The sequence below is a fragment of the Tamandua tetradactyla genome, chromosome 19 (genome assembly GCF_023851605.1).
Source record: "Tamandua tetradactyla isolate mTamTet1 chromosome 19, mTamTet1.pri, whole genome shotgun sequence".
NCBI classification, from domain to species: Eukaryota; Metazoa; Chordata; class Mammalia; order Pilosa; family Myrmecophagidae; genus Tamandua; species Tamandua tetradactyla.
In genome coordinates, this window is record NC_135345.1 from 53,925,148 (window position 1) to 53,946,619 (window position 21,472).

General features: G+C 42.3%; 2 long non-coding RNA genes across 4 annotated transcripts in view; one reads left to right on the forward strand and one right to left on the reverse strand.

Moving 5' to 3' along the window:
* Positions 1–1,680: 1,680 nt before the first annotated feature.
* On the reverse strand, positions 1,681–12,405 carry LOC143663250 (uncharacterized). Of its 2 annotated transcripts, none has more exons than XR_013165889.1 (3): positions 12,306–12,405; positions 8,455–8,520; positions 1,681–1,834 (listed from the first exon to the last, which is right to left on the reverse strand). It is a non-coding gene; the product is annotated as an uncharacterized LOC143663250 (long non-coding RNA). The 2 variants fall into 2 exon arrangements; XR_013165890.1 differs by lacking the exon at positions 1,681–1,834 and adding an exon at positions 6,896–7,873.
* The window catches only part of LOC143663249 (uncharacterized), a 30,662-nt gene continuing 21,118 nt past the window's right edge, over positions 11,929–21,472 (forward strand). Inside the window, exons 1-2 of one of the 2 annotated variants that reach the window (XR_013165887.1) lie at positions 11,929–12,497; positions 17,478–17,706. This is a non-coding gene — a long non-coding RNA (uncharacterized LOC143663249). Of the gene's footprint in view, positions 12,498–17,477; positions 17,707–21,472 lie in introns of those variants that run through there. The other variant, XR_013165888.1, reaches the window with a different exon arrangement.

The window sequence follows — 21,472 nt, forward strand, 5'->3', positions numbered from 1 at the left end:
CGAGGCTGCTGGTTGCGTAGCACTATCCATTCTCTCTTTCTTGTTTTAGAATGAGAATCTCTGAATTTCAGCTGGGCACGTGGCAGCCTGGATTGAGAACATTTCCCTGTGTCCCTTCTGGCTGGGTGTGGCTCCCTGGTCAGCTCTGGCCTGTGGTCTGTGAGTGGCAGTAGTACGTGCACCTCAAAGGAAGAAAGGCGTCTGCCCTTCTCCTTCCTGCTGGGCGAAAGGCAGACCTAGTGGACGTGGTAGAGAGTGGCACAATCTCAAGTCATATGCAGATAAAGGCAATACTGTATGAATGGCAGAGTCAAGAATTAGAGGAGCCTGGTCCCCCACACAATGGAGCGCTCATGTCAGTGCAGACTGCCTTTGCTCAATCATGTGAGAGAGAAAAAATCTTCCATTTTCCTTTTTTGCATGGGCAGGCACTGGGAAATGAACCCAGGTGTCCAGCATAGCAGGCGAGAACTTTACCTAGTGAGCCACTATGGCCCACCCATTCCATCTTCTTTAAACTGCTTTATTCTTGGTTCTCTTTCTTATAGGATCCTGACCTGAGTCCTCAGGAATGCATTCTTATTTCTTTGATTATCCACAGTCCTTTGTGTTTTTCCTAAGACATTTCTGAATTTTACCATGTAGCAGAGGGCATATGGGGTTTTATACTGGACAGCCCTGACTTGGAATTAACTCCATCATTTAGCAGCTGGGCAACTCAGGCAACTTACTTAGCCTTTCTGAGTTTGTTACCTTACCTGCAAATTGTGAATGTAACTGGAGACAACGATACATGGATTAACTTTCCACTAAGTTCTGAGCTGATGATTTTCATCAGACTCTAAAGACCTGGTGAGTCACTCTTTTCCACTACAGGAAAATACCAACCACAGAAACCGAAATGTCTACATCTGCTTCCCAGGCATCCTCTCCTATGAAACAAGCTGGAAATGCTGACAGATTCTCTAGCTCTCCCTTTACTACTATCTGGACAGACCATTGTCCCTCTGTTTATTGATGCAAGGCTATGATTCACCCTTCCTTAGTCCAGCTTCTTGCATAAAGAGATTATGATTCCAAGTCACAGCCCATTGTTCGTATATTCATATTTGCTCAGAGTTACACGGCACTTGAGGGCTGTGTGGCTCAATTTTCTCTACAAAATGGGTGGGTCCTCAGTGAGGACCTCCCTCCATAGCCTGCCTCACCAACAATTGTCTTGCCTTGGCTTTGGTCTCCACCTTGTCATGTTGCAGCCTACTCTGTTTTTGACAGTACAAACATACTAAAGTTTTTCCTGATATTTTTATTTTGTCCCATTTCTGGAATATACATAGGGATGCTCATCACTTAGGAATTTTAACTCCCAAGATGGGATGGGTAATTCTTTGCTGGGCAATGAGATAATCTAATTCCTTATAGACATCTTTGACAGTGTCAGTTTTCCTCTTCTATTTCAAACATGGCTAGTGATTTCCAAATGTTTGACATCAAGCACCATCATCAGTTCATACTTTGTGAGTATACATCTCAACCATATACTTATTTACTAGCAATTATGTGCACATATTGCTGTATCTTGTAAAATCAATAACATACATAAAACAAATATCAAAGAAGAGCAAAATATAAGTGGAAGTTCAGATATTTTCTACTTACATCCCAGAGGACCATCTTGCATCTTTCCCTCTTTGGAAATATTTGAGCTATACATGATGACTTTTCTCACCAGCATACAATCTCTACATGAGAGAAGAGACTTTTTTCTTTTGTTCACTGCTGTATCCCACTGTTTAGGAGAGTGTATGGCCCATAGTGCATACTCAGTAAACATCTGTTGAATAAATGAGTGATTGGTAAATTCTATTTATAGCTAGACTCCTCACTTCTAGCTCTCTACCAGCCAGCTTCCCCTGGATCTCTTTGGGTATTTCAAGTGCAACATATCCTAAGCTGAACTCTTCATCTTCTGAACCCATAGTTCAGAACCCTACACCAAAGCATTATCATTTATAAACAATTCTCTCTGTTTACTTCACATCTGCACCCACCTGGCTAAATGGCTGGAGAAAAACACACTACCAGGAAGACCCCTCTCACTGTCCATTAAGGGCCATGTAGCTCAGGTGGGCACTGGCCACTGCCTGATAATTCTAATACATCTCCCCAGTCATCTTGACTGCCCCAGATCTTTCACTACTACTTCATAGCTTCTCCCCCCTTTCTCAAACTTCTAACACCCCTTCTCTTTCCTCACTCTCAGGTAAATATTTTGCTAAGAAAATAGAAATAATCAGACTGGACTCTTCCTCTTTTCCTACCATGCCATCTGCATCTGTGCCCCTACACTTTGCCTTTCTTTCACTTACTATGAGTGGGACCATCTTTTCTAGTTTGCTAGCTGCTGAAATGCAATACACAAGAAACAGAATGGCTTTTAAAAAGGGAAATTTAGTAAGTTGCTAGTTTATAGTTCTAAGGCCAAGAAAATGTTCCGATTAAAGCAAGTTTATAGAAATGTCCAATCTAAGGCATCCAGGGAGAGATACCTTGGTTCAAGAAGGCCGACGAAGTTTAGGGTTTCTCTCTCAAGTGGAAAGGCATATGACAAACATGATCAGGGTTTCTCTCTTGACTGGAATGTCATATGGCGAGCGTGGCATCATTGGCTAGCTTTCTCTCCTGGCTTCCTGTTTAATGAAACTCCCTGGGAGGCATTTTCCTTCTTCATCTCCAAAGGTCACTGGCTGATGGACTCTTTGCTTCTTGTGGCTATGTCATTCTCTGCTCTCTCAGAATCTCCTGGCTTTCTCTCTTGTCATTCTCTTTTATAGGATTCTAGTAAACTAATCAAGACCCACCTGAATGGGTGGAGACACATCTCCACCTATTCCAACCTAACAACCACTCTTGATTGAGTCACATCTCCAGGGAGATGATCTCATTACAGTTTTAAACATACAATACTGAAATAGGAATTAGAAGAAACGGCTGCCTTTACAAAATGGGATTAGGATTAAAACATGGCTTTTCTAGGGTACATACATCCTTTCAAACCAGCACACCATCCTTGCTCCTAAGTCCAACCCCTCTACTTGTGCACAGTATCCCATAATTCTTGCTTGCTCAAGGGTTTAACTCATACTATACACCCCTCTTTTTCCTGCTTAATTTTCATGTCTACTGAATAATTGCCATTTGCCCATAAGCATGCTCTAAAAACAAAATTAAATCCCCTTCATCTCTTGAACCCCTCCAGCTCTCACCTCATCTCTCTATACCCAATGAAAGCAAAGATATTTGAAAGTTGTCGGTAGTTCTGTATTAGTTACCTAGAGCTGCTGTAACAAAGTACTACGAACTGAGTAGCTTAAAGTCACAGAAATGCATTATCTCACAGTTCTGGAGGCTAGATGTTTGAAATAAGCGTGCCAGCATGAGTCACGCTTTCTTTGAAATTTGTAGGGGAGAATCCTTCCTTACCTTTTCTTAGTTTCTGATGGTTTTCTGGCAATCCTTGGAGTTCTTTGGCTTGCAGCTACAGCACTTCTATCTCTGCCTCTATTGTCATGTGGCCATCTTCTTTCTGTATCTCTTCTCCCAGTCATATTGGATTAGGGACTCCCCCTGCCCAGTATGGTCTTGTCTTAGCTAATTCCATCTGCCATGACCCTATTTCCAAATAAGGTCATATTCACCAGTACCGAGGATTAGGACTTCAATATACTTAAGTGGAAGACACAATTAAACCCAATAACAAGTCTTTATCTTCATCTGCCTCCCAGTCACTATTATGCTTTGTCACCACCGCTCTGCCTAAGCAGCTTTTGTCAAGGCTACCAACAATCTCTGTCTTGCCATGTCCAATGGTCAATTATCAGGTCTCAACTTACTGGACTTCTCAGCAGTATTTGACACAGAAGAACACTTTCTCCTTCTTGAAACAAGTTCTGCCTTGTTATTGGGACACCACCTCCTTCAATTTTCTTCTACCCCACCAGCAGCTCCTTCTCAGTCTTCATCACTGGCTGCTCATCCCTCTCTACTCAACTGCTACATCTTGGAATGGCAATGGTCAGTCCTTGACTGCCTGTACTATTCTATCTATATTCAGCAACCTGGGTGATATCATTCAATCCCTGAGCCAATTATCATCTGTATACTGATGAATGTCAAATTTATATCTCAATCAAACCTTCTCTATGAGGTTCAGAGTTGTATATACAGCTGCCTCCCTATATTTCTTTTTGTATGTCTAAAATGTTTTCCAAACATAATATGTATCAAATAGAACCTTTGATTCCCTTTTCCAAATCCTTAAAACATATTCCTACCCAACATTTGTCAACCTCAGTAAAAGACACCAATATTTAAATATTTTCTTAGGCAAAGATCCTAGGAGTGATTCTTGATTTGTTTTGCCCCACATCCAACTCATTAGCAAGTCTTGGTTTTTCTACCTTCAAAAAATATAGAACATCCACCCACTTCTCAGCATTTTCATTGCTGCTACCCAAGTCCCAGCTACCATTTGCTTTTGTCTGGATTACTGTTTTCATTCTTGGGTCTCTGAAATTCATTGCCACATCACAATCAGAATGATTAAAACAAAACAAGACATAAGTAAGACTATGTCTCTTCCTTGCTCATATCCATTCAAACACTTCCCATCTACACTCACCATTTATGGTGGACAAAGCTGTAAGAATCTAGTCCCTTCCTACCGTTCTCCATCCCATTACTTCTCTTACTGAGTTTCAGCCACACTGACCTTCTCATTGTTTGCCAAACAAGTCTCCCTTATTTAATTTCAGATTCTTTTTGGCACTATTCCCTCCGCATGGATATCTACCTTCCCAGATCTTTCCATGACTTTCTTCTTTAGTCTCTGTTCTAATATCACTTCCTCAGAAAATCATTCCCTAACCCTTGTGTTACATAAACACAGTGCTCCTTTTACCATGCTTTGTCTTCAGAAGGCTAATCACAACCTGAAATTATATTACCTCTTTTTAAATGTATTTACTAATGGTCTCCTGCACTAGAATGTAAGCTCCCTGAAATTAAGCCTTTTTCTATTTTGTTCAAAGCCTTATTCCCAGCACCTAAGTTAGTATCTGGTACATAGGAGGTTTTTACTAATTATTTGTTGGATAAAATAAAACATATGCCTAAGTTTTTCCAAAGACACATGGGGGAGTCATTCTAGTTTTCTTCTTCCTAAGCATCTCTCCTCATCATGAGTCATCAAATCTCTTATAGTTCACGACCCCAATGACCCCTAAATCTATCCTCTCCTTGTTATAGCCATGTCTACAAGCTTGGCCAACTTTCAGCGGTTCTATTGCAGCAGCCTCTTAAGCTGGCCTCCCCACCTCCAATTCCCAGCTTCCTCACAATTATTTACAGAATTATCTTCTTAAAACATAAATTCTATTGCACTTCTCTTCTGCTTAATATCCTTCAATAGCTCCATCAAGCAAAGAATGAAATCAAAACTCCCTGGCTTGAAAAAAGCTACAATCAGTTTACATTTCCAACTAATTTCATGCCACTCTCTTTTCACTACATCCCATGCCACAGTCATATACATGCATTTGGTAATCACAGTCACCAAATAGGCACATTTTTTCCACTCACACTGTTCCCTCTACCTGAGTGTCTTTTCCTGGCTAAGTACTACTTAGTCTTTGAGATTAAACTTAAATCTACCTCTTTGAGTCAGTTTTCCTGTTTTTCATAAGCTTCCTCCTCTGTACTCCGTACTCTCAAAAAACCTGGCACATACCTGTGTAGCATTTGTTTGCTTGTTTTGCACGACATTCAGTCTCACTGAGTCACATTTATTCATTCATAATATTTTTCTTGAGCAACTACAGTGTGCTTAGCACTATCCTAAGCAGTAGGGATATATATAGTTGGGAACGAAACAGACAAAATATTTACCCTTAAGAAGCAAGGAGAAGACAGACAATTTAAAAAATTAAGTAAAATACATAGACTAGGTAGATGATGCTAAGTACAATAGAATAAAATCATCCAGGGAAGAAGCACACAGCAGCTTGGAGTAGGAGCAGTGATGTTCAGTTGGTTGGTCAGGGAAGGCAATACTGAGATGACATTTGAGTGATACTTGAAGGAGGTGAGGAGCGAGCCACCTGGGGGACAAGCATTCCAGGCAGAAGGAATAGCAGATGCAAAGCCTTTGATTGGGAGTGGTCTTGGCCTGATTTAACAAAACCAAGAAGAACAGTGTGGCTGCAGCAGAATAGGCAAGGGGAAGAGAGGCAGGTGATGGGGTCAGAGAGGAGTAACAGAGGTCTTGTGGTCATAGTGTGAACTGTGGCTTTCACTTTGAGCAAGGTGGGGAGCCACTGAAGGGTGCTGAGCAGAGGAGGAACAGGATCTGACATATGTATTAACAGGATCCCTTTGGCTGCTGTGAGGAGAGAGGACAAAGGATGGGTGCAGGGAGACCAGTTAGGAGGTTTCTGTGACAATCCAGGCAGGGGGTGAAAGTGGCCTGGACCAGGGTGGTTGACCCCATTAGATGTGAGAGTCAGTGCCACGTCCCATTTATGCTTGAACCCCCAGCTTCCAGTTCAGTGCGCCCAACACCCAACACAGCAGGCACTCAAAGTCAGTGACTAAGTGAGTGAACCAGGTTGTCCAACCAAAAATCAAGAGCTTCTGAACCTGCACTAGCTTTTTTTCTAGGACCAGATTTTGCAGCTTGAACAGACAAGGTTTGTTTTCTGCTTTTCCTAATTGGATGGCCCATAGGCCACATTCTGAGGACTGGGTGGGTGTTTGCGCAGGGACCAACACAACCAAAATCTGATTGGGAAACTGTTTCTTAAACTACTTTGGGACATTTGAACACATTTTCCAAAAAAAATAAGAAAAAACCTCATATTTCTCAAGGCAATCTGCCTTAGGACATCAAGTACCCCAAGATCCCAGGACTCACACGCTTCAGAATTCAATCAAAACTTTTTTCGATCCTAAATCAAGTTTCTAACTGTCAAAAGCCATCTTTCTGGGTTTAATTTGGAGATCAAAAATGGAAGGATATTAAAATAAAAAATTCCAAAACAATATTTGGATGAGTTCATTGGAAGGGATGAATTAACATGTGGGTTAAAGTTTTCTTAAGAAAGGGATATGCACGAAGAGAAAAGTGTTGGGAGGCTGGATAGCATTTCCTTAAACTCTATAAAATAGGGGTATTATGTGGCTTCTCCAGGATAGTTAGGGGGCTTCAGTGAAATAATGTACCTAAAATGCCAGTGAGTGGCATTAAGAAATTTTAGTCCTATCCTGCCCACTCCCTTAAAAATTCTTTTAGCTGTTTGCCAGGGCGCTGAGTGACAGTCCACCAGGCTGTCATTAACAAGGTCACATTTCTCATCTGGTAACAAGCAGAGCTGCAGTACAACTTTTGTGGCCTTTGGCACTTTTTCTTTTGCAGGCTCTTCCCTCCATAATTATATCAATATTAAAAATTATTTTTTATGCAACTAACCACTTCAACTTCTTTTTCTCTGTTTTAGGCAAAGTCCGGTCGATTTTCATAAGTTCTATATTTTTCTGATGTGAGGGAAAAAATGAAACTTTTTTTATCAACACAAAATGTTCTCTCCTTTTTTTCTACTACTGGAGAAAGTAAAACGATTTTGTGGGCACTCAGAAGTACCTCGGGCCAGAGGCATTTCCCCACAGATAAGTCGATCATGATGATGAGAGAAACCAGAAGAACAAAGTCCAGCAACTTGAAGCTGCAGAATCAAGGAGACTTGCTTCTGTGGGAAGTTTTACTCGTCCCCACAATTGGTTTTCCTGACTCCCTGACCCTTCGATCCCTTTCTGAGGACTGACAAGGGGAGGCACAATATAAGATTTGTCCCCTGAAACGGCAGCAAAACAATAAAGCAGTCTGTGGTTGGATTGGTAAACTTCAGCTAATATGAAACAGAGCAAAGGACTTGTCTAACGAGGAAATTAAATATTCCCATCCACACACACCTCGGCCTGGTGTGAGTCCTGCCCTGAGGCTGTCAGTAATGAATGCTGAGGCAGCCCCTTCGGACGGGCAGGGAAACCACCCTGCACCCCCACTGCACCCCTCAGGGGCCCCCACGCACATCGGGAGCAGCAGGTCACCACCCACAGGGCCTACTGCAATTATGAGCCAAACAAAACTGAAAGATGGAGGCTGCCCTTGTGAGCAGGTGATTCTGGACCATTAGAGAACATTTAAAGAGATTCATCGTCCACTGGTGGGACTGCTCCAGCCACTTTTGCTACAAGACTGGACTCCTTTTAGCATCTCTAGTGAATGATGTGAATTAGTAATCCAATGGTGAGGCCAGCATGGACAGAAGTTTCTGGAACAGAGCTAACTGTGATAGACTCCTTTTAACCATCCCATAGTTCTCTGGAGACCTATCTTACTCTGGAGAATGAGCCCTGGTGACTCGCTGCTAATGTGCTTCTTCATTAGGCTCTTTTCCCAGTGTCCTGGGGATAGAACAGAAGAGGAAATGATGAAAATAAGCTGCTTTATTAATACCATATCTTGTCTTTTAATTTCAGTTCCCTTGTTTCATTATTAGTTGATTAATAACAAACACAACATCTATTCATTCATTCAACAAATGTCTATTGGGAATTTACTACACGTCAGACACTGTTCTAGGCCCTTGGAATATAGCAATGAACAAATGACCCCTTCCCTTTGTGGAGCTGACATTCTGGTGATAATAACAAGACGAAATAATAACACAATATTCACCAGAGTTTATCAATTCTAAGATGGCAATGATCTAAGTTGCATCATTACTCTATGCACCACTAAAGAAAGAGAGATCACTGCCAATTAATTGCTGTAATGAAAACATTCTGATTTCATATATGTTAAAATGTGAAAAAATTGTGCAATTTAGACTTAATTGTATATGGTAAATAAAATATATAGTACATTAGAAGGTGATTATGGCGGGAAAAGTACTGAAAGCAAAGGAATTGGGGTAAGGGAGTGACATTGAACAGAGACATGAAGTAGGCATTCAAAAACTATTTTTTGAATGAACGAGTTTCTATATACCAAGCACTTCACAGATATTATTTCTGAAAACTCATTAGACGCTGGGGGTAGGCATTACCATCCCCTGTTTTATGAATGATGAAACCTGGAAAAGTTAAGTAACTTGCTCTAGATTATATAGCCAGGCAGAATTTGAACTCAGGATTCCCTGATGTCAGCATACAGGCTATTCCTCTTCATCTTTTTGGCTCCTCTGCTCACAGTAATTGTAATTTCCTTCCAGTGCAAAGGGCTGACTCTAGCCCTTTAAAAACTCAAAAGCAAAGTGGGACATCAGACCTCTGAATAAAAACCAGACTTGCATAAACCAGAATGAAACCTCTGGGAATAGAAACCTCAATCCACTGCCTGGGAAATGCCACATCTTGCAGAATTGTGAGCAGTTGGCTGCTTAACTCACTTCTCTGGTTCTATCTGTCTTCACTTTAAAATCTATTATTTGAGTGAACTAGGAGGGCATATATATATATATATATATATATATTTTTTTTTTTTTCACTAAAAACCCTTTCCCCTCTTAAATGGCTTAACCCAAACTGGCAGCACAACTGTCAAAAATAAACTTACTCTACCATTTGATATTTTTAAAAAGCGTAAGGCCAACTAGCAATGGGTGTGGAAATTTACCACAGTCTTTCTAGGACTTAGTAAGGCATCCGATGTATAGAAAAACATCTTGGGCAAAACCAGCTAAGCCAATATTGGTTTAATTCAAAATTACACTTAATTTGAAACAACTGTGTTTTCCTCAGCCAAATCGCGACCCTATTGTTCTTTAATAAAAACAGCAGTGAAACCATATTCAAAGTGCATTTCTTTCTCCAAAAATTGATGTTTCACATTAACAAGGTTTCACTGTTTGTGGGAACCACTCATGCTATGAGGTACGGTCTCCATCAGAACCCCCCGAGTGGGAAGTTTATCAGCAGTCAGGCAAGGCTCCTTAAAGATGTGAAATTTTGCCTTCAAAGTGAGGGTTTCATTAACCTTGGTCCTAATGAACCAATCTAGCTCGGCACAGCTCAGAATCCATGAGACCCAGGGGTCTTTGTTGTGGCTTTGTTTCATCCATAACCTGCTTGGGGGCAAGCACAAAACGGATTCTATGCAGCAGTCCTCCATTCTTGTATCGCTGCAGAGTATTCTGTTGCATAAGTGTACCACAGTTTGCTTATCCATTCTTCTGCTGGTGAATGTTTGGACAGCTTCGCTTGGAGGCATTATGGATGAAGTAGTGGGACCAGGGGGCAGGGGGGGTGGTGGTGGTGGTGGGCAGTAGATAGTAGGTTGTGGGTGAGCAGGTCATTGACCAGACAGGGGCATGAGGAAATTTCTGGGGTGATGGAAATCTTCTGTATCTTAATCTGAGCAGTGGTTACATGAGTGAACACATGGGTAATATGTTTATCACGTTCTGCACGTCAGATTTGTAAATTTTTCTATATGTAGATTTTACTTAAACTTCAAAAAGGCTGCCATGACCCTCACCCTCCCATGTGGAACCTATGTTTCAAAAAACAAATAATACCCAGACACATCCCAGAGTATGTTGGATAGATAATTAAAACATTTTGGTAAAGCCCCTTAAGGGACGGGAGAAAAAAATATGGAATCATTAAGCTTTACCACAGGGAAACACCTGATACTGTCTCAAATATTAGGGACTTCCAAGTTGATAGATCAAGCCCTTGATTTTGAGGCTTGCTTTTGTGACGCTTATTTCTGTCGCGGAGAACCTACGGCTATCTACAGTTATGCCTAAGAGTTCCTTCCAGAAAACCTCTTTCATTTCTCAGGTATGACCCCCCTCTCTCTTTAAGCCCAATTCTGCAAGTGAAATCATTACCGTCTCCCCTCCCGCAGGACATATGACATCCAGGGATGAAAGTTCCCCTGGCAATATGGAACATGACTTCCAGGGATGAGCCTGGCCCTGGTACTATAGGATCAACAATGCCTTCCTGACCAGAAGGGGGAAAAGAAATGTGAAAAAATAAGGTATCAGTGGCAAGAGAGTTCAAATAGAGTCAAGATGCTATTCTAGAGGCTACTCTTGTGCAAGCTTCAGCTAGATATTGCTAATTACTTTGGTTTGTCAATCCCCAACCCAAACCATTCCAGTTAACCCTAAAGAACACCCAGGGCCCTGGCCGAGATTCTCTACAAAAGTTTCACGTACTAAGATTACTTTTCAGAAAACTACAACCTCCAGATGGGTTCTTAGGCCACAGAAATCCTGAAACCCAGAGGGGCCAGCCTCTCTATGAACATCAACTTGTTCCATCCCCCTATCCTATACTGTCGACACCCCTTTCCAACTTGAGAAAAGTTAGAATGGGCAGAGCCCAAATACCCTTAAAGATTGGAAGAAGGATCAAAGGAGGAGGAGTTATAACCGAGAAGATAGAATTTAACAAATGAGTATGACTGTTGAATCATTATATTGATATTTCTGCTGGTCTCCAGTGTCTTAGAGGAGCTAGAAGGAAAATCTCAAACTATGGCACAGTAACCCATACGAAACTGAAATCTGTTCTATAATTACTTGTTATAATGTACTTTGAAATGTATTGCTTTTCTGTATATATGTTATAGTTCACAATAAAAAATGTCAAAAAAAACCCCCATATAGTCTCAACGTCCTTGAATAGGTCTGGTTGGAAGGAAATGAACATATTATTTATATCTTATGTATTTATAGACATTTTTGCATGTAATAACTCAAAGTATTAAGGAACTCAGCCAAGATCATGCAAGGACCAAATGGCGGATCTGATTTCAGACCCTCTGGCTGCCCCTAGGGCACTAGAACCCGGAGCGAGGCCGGCTCTGCTAAGGGAGTGTGCAGAAGGCACAGCCCGGGGCCTCCCGAGGCAGCAGAGAGACCCGGGAGCCCTGGGGTCAGGAGGGCAGCCCTTTGGCTCGCGTGCCTGAGTCCCCGTCTCCCGGGAGCTCCTCGGCCCGCCCCGCTTCTTGTATTTCGATCGTTCCCGCCCACAGGAAGGCAGCTGAAGTGAGGCGCCAGGATACGAGCAGCTACGAGAGGGAAGGGCCACCAAAACAGCCCTGCCGCCCTGCCAAGAACAACAGGAAGCTCGCCGCCGCACCCCTTGCTCGCTGCAGCCCTGGACTGCAGACCCGGGGTTATTTTCTCCAAAGGGCCTTCAGCAGATGTTACATAAACAAAACCTCCACTGACTCCAGTCCTGGGTCTGGCCGCAAATAGCCCACGGGCTTTCCCCCCGACTGACTCCTGACTCCGCAGTTCTCTGCCACTCTCCATGGTCCCTCGGCGTGGACGAGCCGTTTGGCTCTCTTGACCGCACGTGCAGGGTCCCCAAGAGGCCTGTTCTCTCCGCACAACAGAAAGCAGGGCTGGTTGCTTTCGCTGGTAAGTCAGAAACAAGGCGTCCATCCAGCGACCTTTGATGGCTACGGGCCCACAGGGGCACGTCTCCCCCGCAGGAGGGAGGCAGGAAATACCGAGGAACAGCTGGGGTTGGTCAGCTGCGGGCATGACTGGCTCCCTCCCTCTCTGCCTCTGTGTAGAGTGGAGTTTGAATGAGAGCTCAAGAGCAGACTCTCCAGGTAAGCACAGGAGGTTTGCTTGCAGGTTTCTTACTATCTTGATTTAGCAGCTGAGCACTGAGATTCTTCCTCTGAGCGCCTTTGAGTTTATCTGGTCCCACTGGCACGTCATTGTCTTCATTTGGCAGGAAACCATTCCTTTGGTGAACATCTGGAGATTCCAGGACCTCTGGCAGAGGCTGGGGTAACCCTGGGCTTTACCATTTCAATATAGTCCCTAAAAAGCTATTAGAGTCTGCTCCCCCGGCTGCTTTCACTTGCCCAGAATCTTTACTCATAAAAACATCAAAAACAACATCTACAATTAAAATACATATCAAATATTTTAATATTTCTCAGTAGTATTATATAAGAAATATTGAATTGTCACTATGTGCCTGATACTATGCTAAGGATTTTACATGTTTTATTTTATTTACTGCTCACTGACCAGCTCTATGAGATAGGTGCAGTGATTATCTTCAGATTACAGAGGAGTAAACCGCGGTTCAGAAAATATCCAGAACTTGTCAAAGAAGTGGCAGAGGTGGGTCACAGACCCAGTCTGCCTGACTAGCCTCCATATCTTAACCACTTCATCACATACCTCAGAAAGAAGACAGCAGATCTTACAGCACCTCTTTTCCATTGTCTTACTTCATTTTTTTTTTTAATTTATTTTTTTTTACATAGGCAGACATCGGGAATTGAACCCAAGTCCACGGCATGGCAGGAGAGAACTCTGCCACTGAACCACCATTGCCCCCTAGTCTTACTTCAGTTTAAAGTCCAACCCACTCCAACTGTGATCTGTGTAATTAAATATATCATTGGTGAATTAATTATCCAACCCATATTTATTGAATAAGTCCTTTGGTCAAGAGGCTATGCAAATCTGCACCAACCCCCTCCCCCAATGTGTAATATGTAACAGGTGAACATGAGCTCATATTTTATCAGCAGTTGCATCTTGGTTATGAGATGGCTTTATGCTTTCCCACAGTGGAAGTTCCCAGACCAGACCTTTAGCCAGGAACTGGGGAGGGGATGGGAATGTACAGAGAGACTTCCGAGGAGTCTGTTGGGTAACACTTCCTTCCTTCTCTCTCTGTTTCCCCCCATATGATGAGACCTCCGCGAGTGTAACCTGCTGGCCTCTTGCTACCCCTTTGCCATCTCCCCGGGAGAGGAAGAATGACTTATCTGATAGTGAGTTTGGAAGAGAAAATTGGGAACAGAGTGACTCAGCTCCTTCCTCTTCCTCTCCTGTGTGCCACAAACTTTAGAGGAGGACTTTTGCAGGAAGGTGCTTTTTGTAACTGGGTGAGTAAGTTCAGCACAGGAGGAGGTATTGGAAAGCCTAGTGATAGATTTAAAGCTACATTCTGCAACCCAGTATTTATCAGTAATGTTCATTTTGACCTGTAATTATCTAACTTCTGTGACAGGGAAGAAAGGTGCTATTTATTGCACCCCCTCCAAGCTCAACACAGTTGATGCTTAAGTTAATTTTGGGAGGATAGGTATGAATAATGACAGGGGTGGGCTAACCTCTTTGGATGAACCTGGAATAATCTACATCCCATGCGCCTGAGACCAGAAAGACAGTGCACTGTAAAGATACGAGGCACATTTTCCGGATCTTTCTCTGCCTTACTCCCTGCCTCATGCAAAACATGTTTTGTTTTCTCCTGCGGCATAATCTGCCACTGAAAGCTTCAAAGTAACTAATAGTCCAGTAGAGGGAGCTGGACTAAACAAGTATCAAGCTGAATGGTGAGACCCTTGCAACTAGCCAAGCAGGTGGCCCTGTGTGTACTTTGGAAGTGCCACATATTAATGGGACAATTGCTCTTTTAAAAGCTCTGAGCCGGAGCAAGGCTTTTGCAAGGTGGTAGCTTGAGTTTTGTGGGCTGCCCCTGATTGTACAACTTACTTCCATCAGCAGAGCTTGGTTTTGGCACAGCATGACCATGCCACAGTTAGACAGGCTTGTAAATTCCATAGAAGGTCCTTAGCGGCAGCGTGGTGAGGGAGCTGGACGTTTCAGCCGATCCAGGGCTCACACATCATCCAGGGCTGTTCATGGTCTCAGGAGACAAACACCGTGTCAAAAAAACCTGTAACTTAGGGGGCTTATAAATGACAGACTTCGAGGGCAGTGGTTGGGAAGGAGGTGCAATAAAAGGAGAAACTTGCAAACATGTTTGGAGTTTGTGTTCACCTAATCCAGCTGGCTGTCTGTGGTGCTGTGGACTGGGGCTAGCCTCAGCTCCTTTGCAGTCATCAGTATGATGAAGACCTTTATTGAAGAAGCCTCTGTGGCCAAGGTGATTATGGGATGTGAAAAATATGGAACAAAAGCAATGTGTATTGTGTGTTCACACTTGCATACAGCACATCTTTGCATGTGCTTGGATTTGTGTGAGAACAGAGTGGATAGGACCTCTTGATTAAGTTATTTCATTTGAGGCATGCTCTAGGTGAGTCTTAATCCTCTGACTGGAGTTCTTTATAAGAGGATAAAAGATAGAAGACACAGGGGGAAAAAAAAGCCCCAGAGAAGCTGAGATGAAATTCAAAGAAACTAGCAGAGAGGAAAGCCAGAGAAGCTGAGAGACAAGGACATACACAGAAGCTCAGAGAGGAAGCTGCTGAAGTCAGAAGCTGGAAGCAAAGAAACCTTGGAGAAAAGGGAGAGACCAGCAGTCCATATGCCTGGCTGTGTGTCAGAGGACCTGAGGATTGCTGTTAGCCAGTCTCTGGGGAGAGAGCATTGCCTGTTGATGGCCTCAGTACTGTAAACTTGTAAGTTGATAAGTCCCTATTGGAAAAGCCAACCCATTCTTGGTATATTGCATTCAGTCAACTTTAGCAAATTAAAACAGTAGCTATGGCAGAGACAGGAGAGCCAGCAAAACTGGCATCTTTGTGGACTCATCAGTCGACAGGCTAAAAATACAAGCCAACTTGTTGGGAAACAAGAGAGAAACAAGGAAGTACATGAGAAGTCTTTACCATGTATGTCCATGAAAACAAAGGGAATTAAACTGATTATGGTATTTTGACTATGCCAGTTATTTTAACAGATAAATCCAAGACTTTTTGTGGCTTAACACAATAAAAAATTTGTTTGCCGCTCACATCAAAATCCATTTCAGTTAACTAGAAGGTATGGGATGGCTGTACAAGATGCAGTCATTTCAGGGCCTAAACTGCTATATTTAACACATAGTGTCCAAGAACATCTTGGAGAGAGAAGTCAGGGGAAAGTGTAAGAAGGCACGCAATTCTTAAAGGCCTTAGCCTAGAAGTGGCACATCACTTTCATTTCTATCCCATCAGCAAGATCTAGTCTTACACCCCCATCTAGATGAAAGGGCCTTAGGAAATGCAGTTTGTATCTGAGCTTGGGAAAGGGAAGCAGGTTGTGCACACATCCAGTCAGTCTCTGCCAGAGGAATGAAGTAAACTTGGCGAGTCTCAGTTCTAAAAATGGCCCAATTATTCTGGGGGACTACTCTCTAAGTATGAGAGAGCCAAGCAAACATGCTTGAAGGTAAAGTCATTAGGGAACTCTTGAAAGTTCCAAAAGCCATGCTGAACCTCAGTCTTGAGTGGTGTTCCCTAACTTTTTCATGTCATGACGCACATAGGACAAAAGGATTCTTGTATTATGTATCAGGCCCTATGGATGAGGCCATTCAAGTCCAGAGAGGACAGTGCAGGAGGCTCCAGCCATTCCAGGCCCACCTGATCACCATGGAGGCTGAAGATTATATACTAGTGTTAAGTGAAATAATATGACCACCTTCATTGGGCATTGCCAGGAGGGATCCCTTGGTAAGAAAGGATTTTCCAAAAAGACAAAAACGATTGACCTGCAAGGGCTTTCTGAGAAAATGGAACAATGGAATGCATTCTACAGAATTACAGATAATACCTGATGATGAACAAATTTCAGTCTAGGAGAAATAGCATATCAGAATGGACAAGCATACAACACTAATCAATATATATCTGCTCCCCACTGGGTAAGAATCCTCCCCTCCATGAAAAATGGAAACTGAACACCAGCCAATCAGAACATTTCCTCACTTACATGTGCATTTGCCCTAAATAAGCTTCTTTGTTCCACAGAGTTCCTTACCACTTTGTTTGCCCAATTCCCAAATCTTTTGTTGCCCAAATAAGCTTAAAATTTTTAAATGCCTCAGTTTATCTTTGACACTAACAACCTGTTGGCAACACTCTAGAAAATTATGTCTAGAGAACAAAGTAGGAGACATAAAGATCAGGTGTGTATTCTGTGAAAAAGTGTATTCTGCCACTATCATAGGATAAGACCAGGGAGGGAAAGCAGGTGCTTAAAGACCAAAGTTCCAGAACCAGAATAGAGCCCACAGTCAAAGTGGGTGGTACCAACCTTGTGAGAAAGTCTCATGAGTTGGAGTGTCAGGTTATATTTGCAGCAACTCCTCCTATTCTCTCCTGATAATTAGCTGGGGGGAAATTGCAAAAAAAACCCGGACATGGGTATTAATGTCCATTAGAAGACACAATGAAGGAGAAGTTATCAGAGGAACATAGATTACTATGTCTCAATGTGAAAAACAACTGTATTTTATCTTTGGTTTGGTTTAAAGTCATCTCCATTTTCAACTAAGAAATATTTCGTTTCATCTGTAAATAATTCAGCTGGTGTTTATAAATTATAGGAAAATGTTGTTAGATCACAACACAGCAGAGAGTCTGAAGGCCAATTAAAAAGCTCCTATGCTTTTTTTTTTTTTTGCATGGGCAGGCACCAGGAATCAAATCCGGGTCTCCGGTATGGCAAGAGAGAACTCTACCACTGAGCTACCATCGCACCACTCTAAAAAGCAGCTATGCTTTTAACAAGTCCCCCACGAGGCGTTTCCTCTAAAAGAGAAATCAATTTGCACACCTGTGATTATTGTACCATCAGAGAATCTTTGGAATGTTTTTAACACTGGACATCTGAAATTAAAAATGCAAGGTACCACTTAGAACTGATTTACAGTTTTACTTTGAAGTTAAAGAATTGTCCAGCTCTTTCACAGATATTATTCTTGCTTTCCATGAAGTTATGAAAAATACACTGGAGAAATATTTTATTAAAATGTTTAAAGCAAACAAATAACTTTCAGAATAATATCCAAACCCTTTGTCATTTCCTTTCTCCGTTTTCATCAAGTATGGAAGTATTTAACCAGACAGGAAGAAGTTGGTGAATCTGGAAAGTTGCTGAATTCTCTTATTTAAATCAATCCACATTAAACACAAGCTGTAGTTTTATTAACAAGTGAAGGATAAACATAATTTATGCTGAGTCTGAGTGGAATATGAAAGAAAAATCAGTTCCCTTCTAGCCCAGTGACCCTTGAACAAATGAATGGTTCCTCCAGAAACCCCATGGAAGAGGATTTCCTGACATTGGGTCAGACCAAACCATTTACATGTCAAGTCCCTGCCCATCAAAGAATCCAGCCTCGAAGGATCACTGATTCCTTAGGCTTACGAACCACTTGGAGTACACAAGGTGATTTAAAGGTGTTATAATGATGAACAATTTAATTTTAACACAAATGTACTTAATTTAATATATATTAGAAAAAACATATCCAGCAATTACTGATTTCATCAATAATTTTATTTAGAATGAAGGTAAATATTTAAATTATAAGAAGGGGGGTCTATTAAAAAATGTTAAGAACATAGTAGTAGAAGTAGTAGATACAAAAATATGCCACCCAGATTTCCCTAGAGGGAAGGCTTACTGCTTAGCTGCAGGGGGTATGGTCAGCAGACAGCTGGCAGCTGGTAATTCCACTAGGATCTGCTTCTGCTGCAGAAAGCTGCATCACCCAAGGATATAAATCCTCTGGTCAGTGCACATTTAGGGGGGATATGGAGGCTGAACTGTCTTGACCAACCTCAGGACCCCCGATGGGCAATACTTGCTTTAGAGGCCCACCCTCATATTAGCCAAGGCTTTGTTGGGCCAATACTACAGTTAGGTTCCCTCTCTGCCCGATCCTGCTTCCTCCTCCTTGCATTATACAGGTGCTGGTCCCTAATAAACATCTTCTATCCCAGCTTTCATTTCAGCTTCTGCTCCTCAATAACCTAATCTGCTGTGGTGGTTCACAGAGATGGCAAAACATAGGGCAACACTTTCAAGTCCTTCCTCCTTCCTCTCCTACCCTTTACAGATAGTGGACTACTTACCTTTATCTTCCTGGTTCTGAATTCTTGGTTCTGTTTCCAAACTCAGATACCTGCCCCTAGTTCAGGGCCACTGCTTAAGGCTGTTCAGTCTGCATTTTGCTCATTGGTGACCATTTTCACTTCTCATCTGCTAAAACAAATATCATATAATGGGTTGGTTTAGCAATGGGAATTTATTGACTCATGAGGCTAGAAAACTTATTTCCTCCCAGGATTGGTATCTTCTGGCTGGCCAGCAATTTGGGGGATTCCTTAACTTTTCTATCACATGTCAATGCACATGTCACCATTTTCAGCTTTCTCTTTTAGGTTCTGTTGACATTCAGCTTCTGGCTACTCGCTGTGGCTTCTCCTCTGTGTCCAATTTTCTTTGCTCAAAAGTACTACCACCATATTGGATTGAGACCCACACTCATTCAGTGTGGGCACATCTTAACTAACATCTTCAAAGGTCCTATTTATAAATGTGTTTATACCTACAGTACTAGGGTTTAGGACGTGAAGAATGCATTTTGTGGGGGACATGGTTCAATCCCAACAGTGATCATTTGAGAAGAAGGGTGGGGAGCAGTTGAAGCAAAATCCAGCTTGTGTTCCACTCACCAAATCATGGATACTGATGAGGAGATATGTTGTTTGGGAGAAGGGCCACCTGTTCCTAAATTGTTCCCAGGAGCTTTATGGGTAGCATAGCCCAGCTGTCCTTCTCTCTCCCCACACCCTACCAACATTACCTGCACCCTGTCACCCCCAATACCCACTCTCTTGACGTTGGCTGTCCTGAGTGGTGTGGCCCTTTGCCTTGGGTACTTGCCTCAGCATCTTCCACTGTTTTGGGGGTCCCTGCTTGGGCCCTCTAATCCTTTCGCCCTTTAAGAGGAAGAGTTCTCCTGTGACCTTCACTGTCAAGTTTTTAGAACCTAGAACAAGAACTTCACTAAGCCTTCTGAAATGTTTTCCCCTTCGGATACAGTGCCTGTGCCAGAAAGCACCTGTTAGAGATAACTCATACTTTTCTTCCTCTCCTCACCCTCTCTAAATCATATACTGTGCACTCTAAAGTCAAGACAGTATAACATTTCACAGGTATGCAATTCCAAATATCTGAGAGGAATTTATAAAACAATAGCTAATGTTTACTAGTGCTTAGTTCATGTTAAACACTCTGCTAAGTGCTTTACATATTTTATTGCATTTGATTCCCACAATACTCCTAAGTGGTTGGTATTAATATTCCCATTGAGAAGCAATGTTTAGCAATGTACCCCTTAACTAGGAAATAGCAGAGCCATATTTCAGAGCTGCATTCACCTGACTCCAAAATTGAAGTAACCACTTTTATTGTGTAATGTCAGAGAACACTCAAGCAAAGGCTCCTGCTGCCAGAAACAGCAGGAAAGACAGTTGGAACCAGGCAGGCAGACACTCCACCCTTTGGAGTGAGGGGAGAGTGATGAACTCCTCTTCCCCTTTAAAGGATTCAAATCAAACCTATAATTGAACCAGGTTGAAGATCTGAACCTTTGAGTTTGGTTGGCTTCATTTTAACCATGTACCTAATAATTTGTCATCTTTTAAAGACCATTTCCTCTGCACCTGCACCCAAAATATACCCAAGGTCCAATGTTTTAAGGAAGAGTTACTCAGACCCTGCTTGGCAGCCCACTCCTGAATCATATCACAATTTGTGAATATCACAGCCTCTAGGGATTGAGAAGGTAGAAACAAGAAGTGGGGCTGATGGCTCCCTGACCTCGTGGCTTCTCGAGATGGTGAAGCAAACAGTTGGAACAAAGTTAAAGACCAGACTTTAGATTTCAGTTATAATTTATGTCATTTCAGCTGGGAGAAACATGAAAATCACCTGCCTTAGATCTCTGCTTGGATGTTTTATCACTCTTGAAGAGTGTACAGAATCCAGTTGAATCTCACCCCCAGATTCTTAGAGTCAAATCTTGCTATGGAGGCATAGAGATGGGCAAAATGACTCTGCTTTTGCATTTCTCCAAGATTTCTCCAGAAGACCAGTTTCTGTTTGTGAATAATTCAATTTATGAGTCCATCGACTGGAGACCAAATCAGGGATACCAGTGGCATTCCAAACCTAAACCAGATCTCCCAAGCTTTCTATTTGCCTGTCTGGTATGCTGGGTGTTAAGCCCTGGGATCCCTGAGGTCTTAAGTTCCCAACCACCATTCTAATTGCCTGCTCAAAGATCTAGCTATGCTGCATTTTGCTGACACATGCTATCCAAGTCCAGCCCCTAGGGAACTGCCTTAATTCTCCCACATCTTTGGAATATACTTTTTCCCCCTTAGAGGAGACTAGAAGAGACAGCAAAACCCCAACTCATCTCTAAGTATTCTGACGTTTCTAACAATTCTTTCAACGTTAAGGTCACAGGCTGTGAAGTCAAACAGATCTGGCCTGAAATCCTGCTATTTGGACAAATTTCTTAACTTCTCTGTAAGCCTCGATTCCTCATCCATACAATGGAGACACTAGCATAGAACTCATTCTACCATTGTAAGGATGAAGTGAGATTA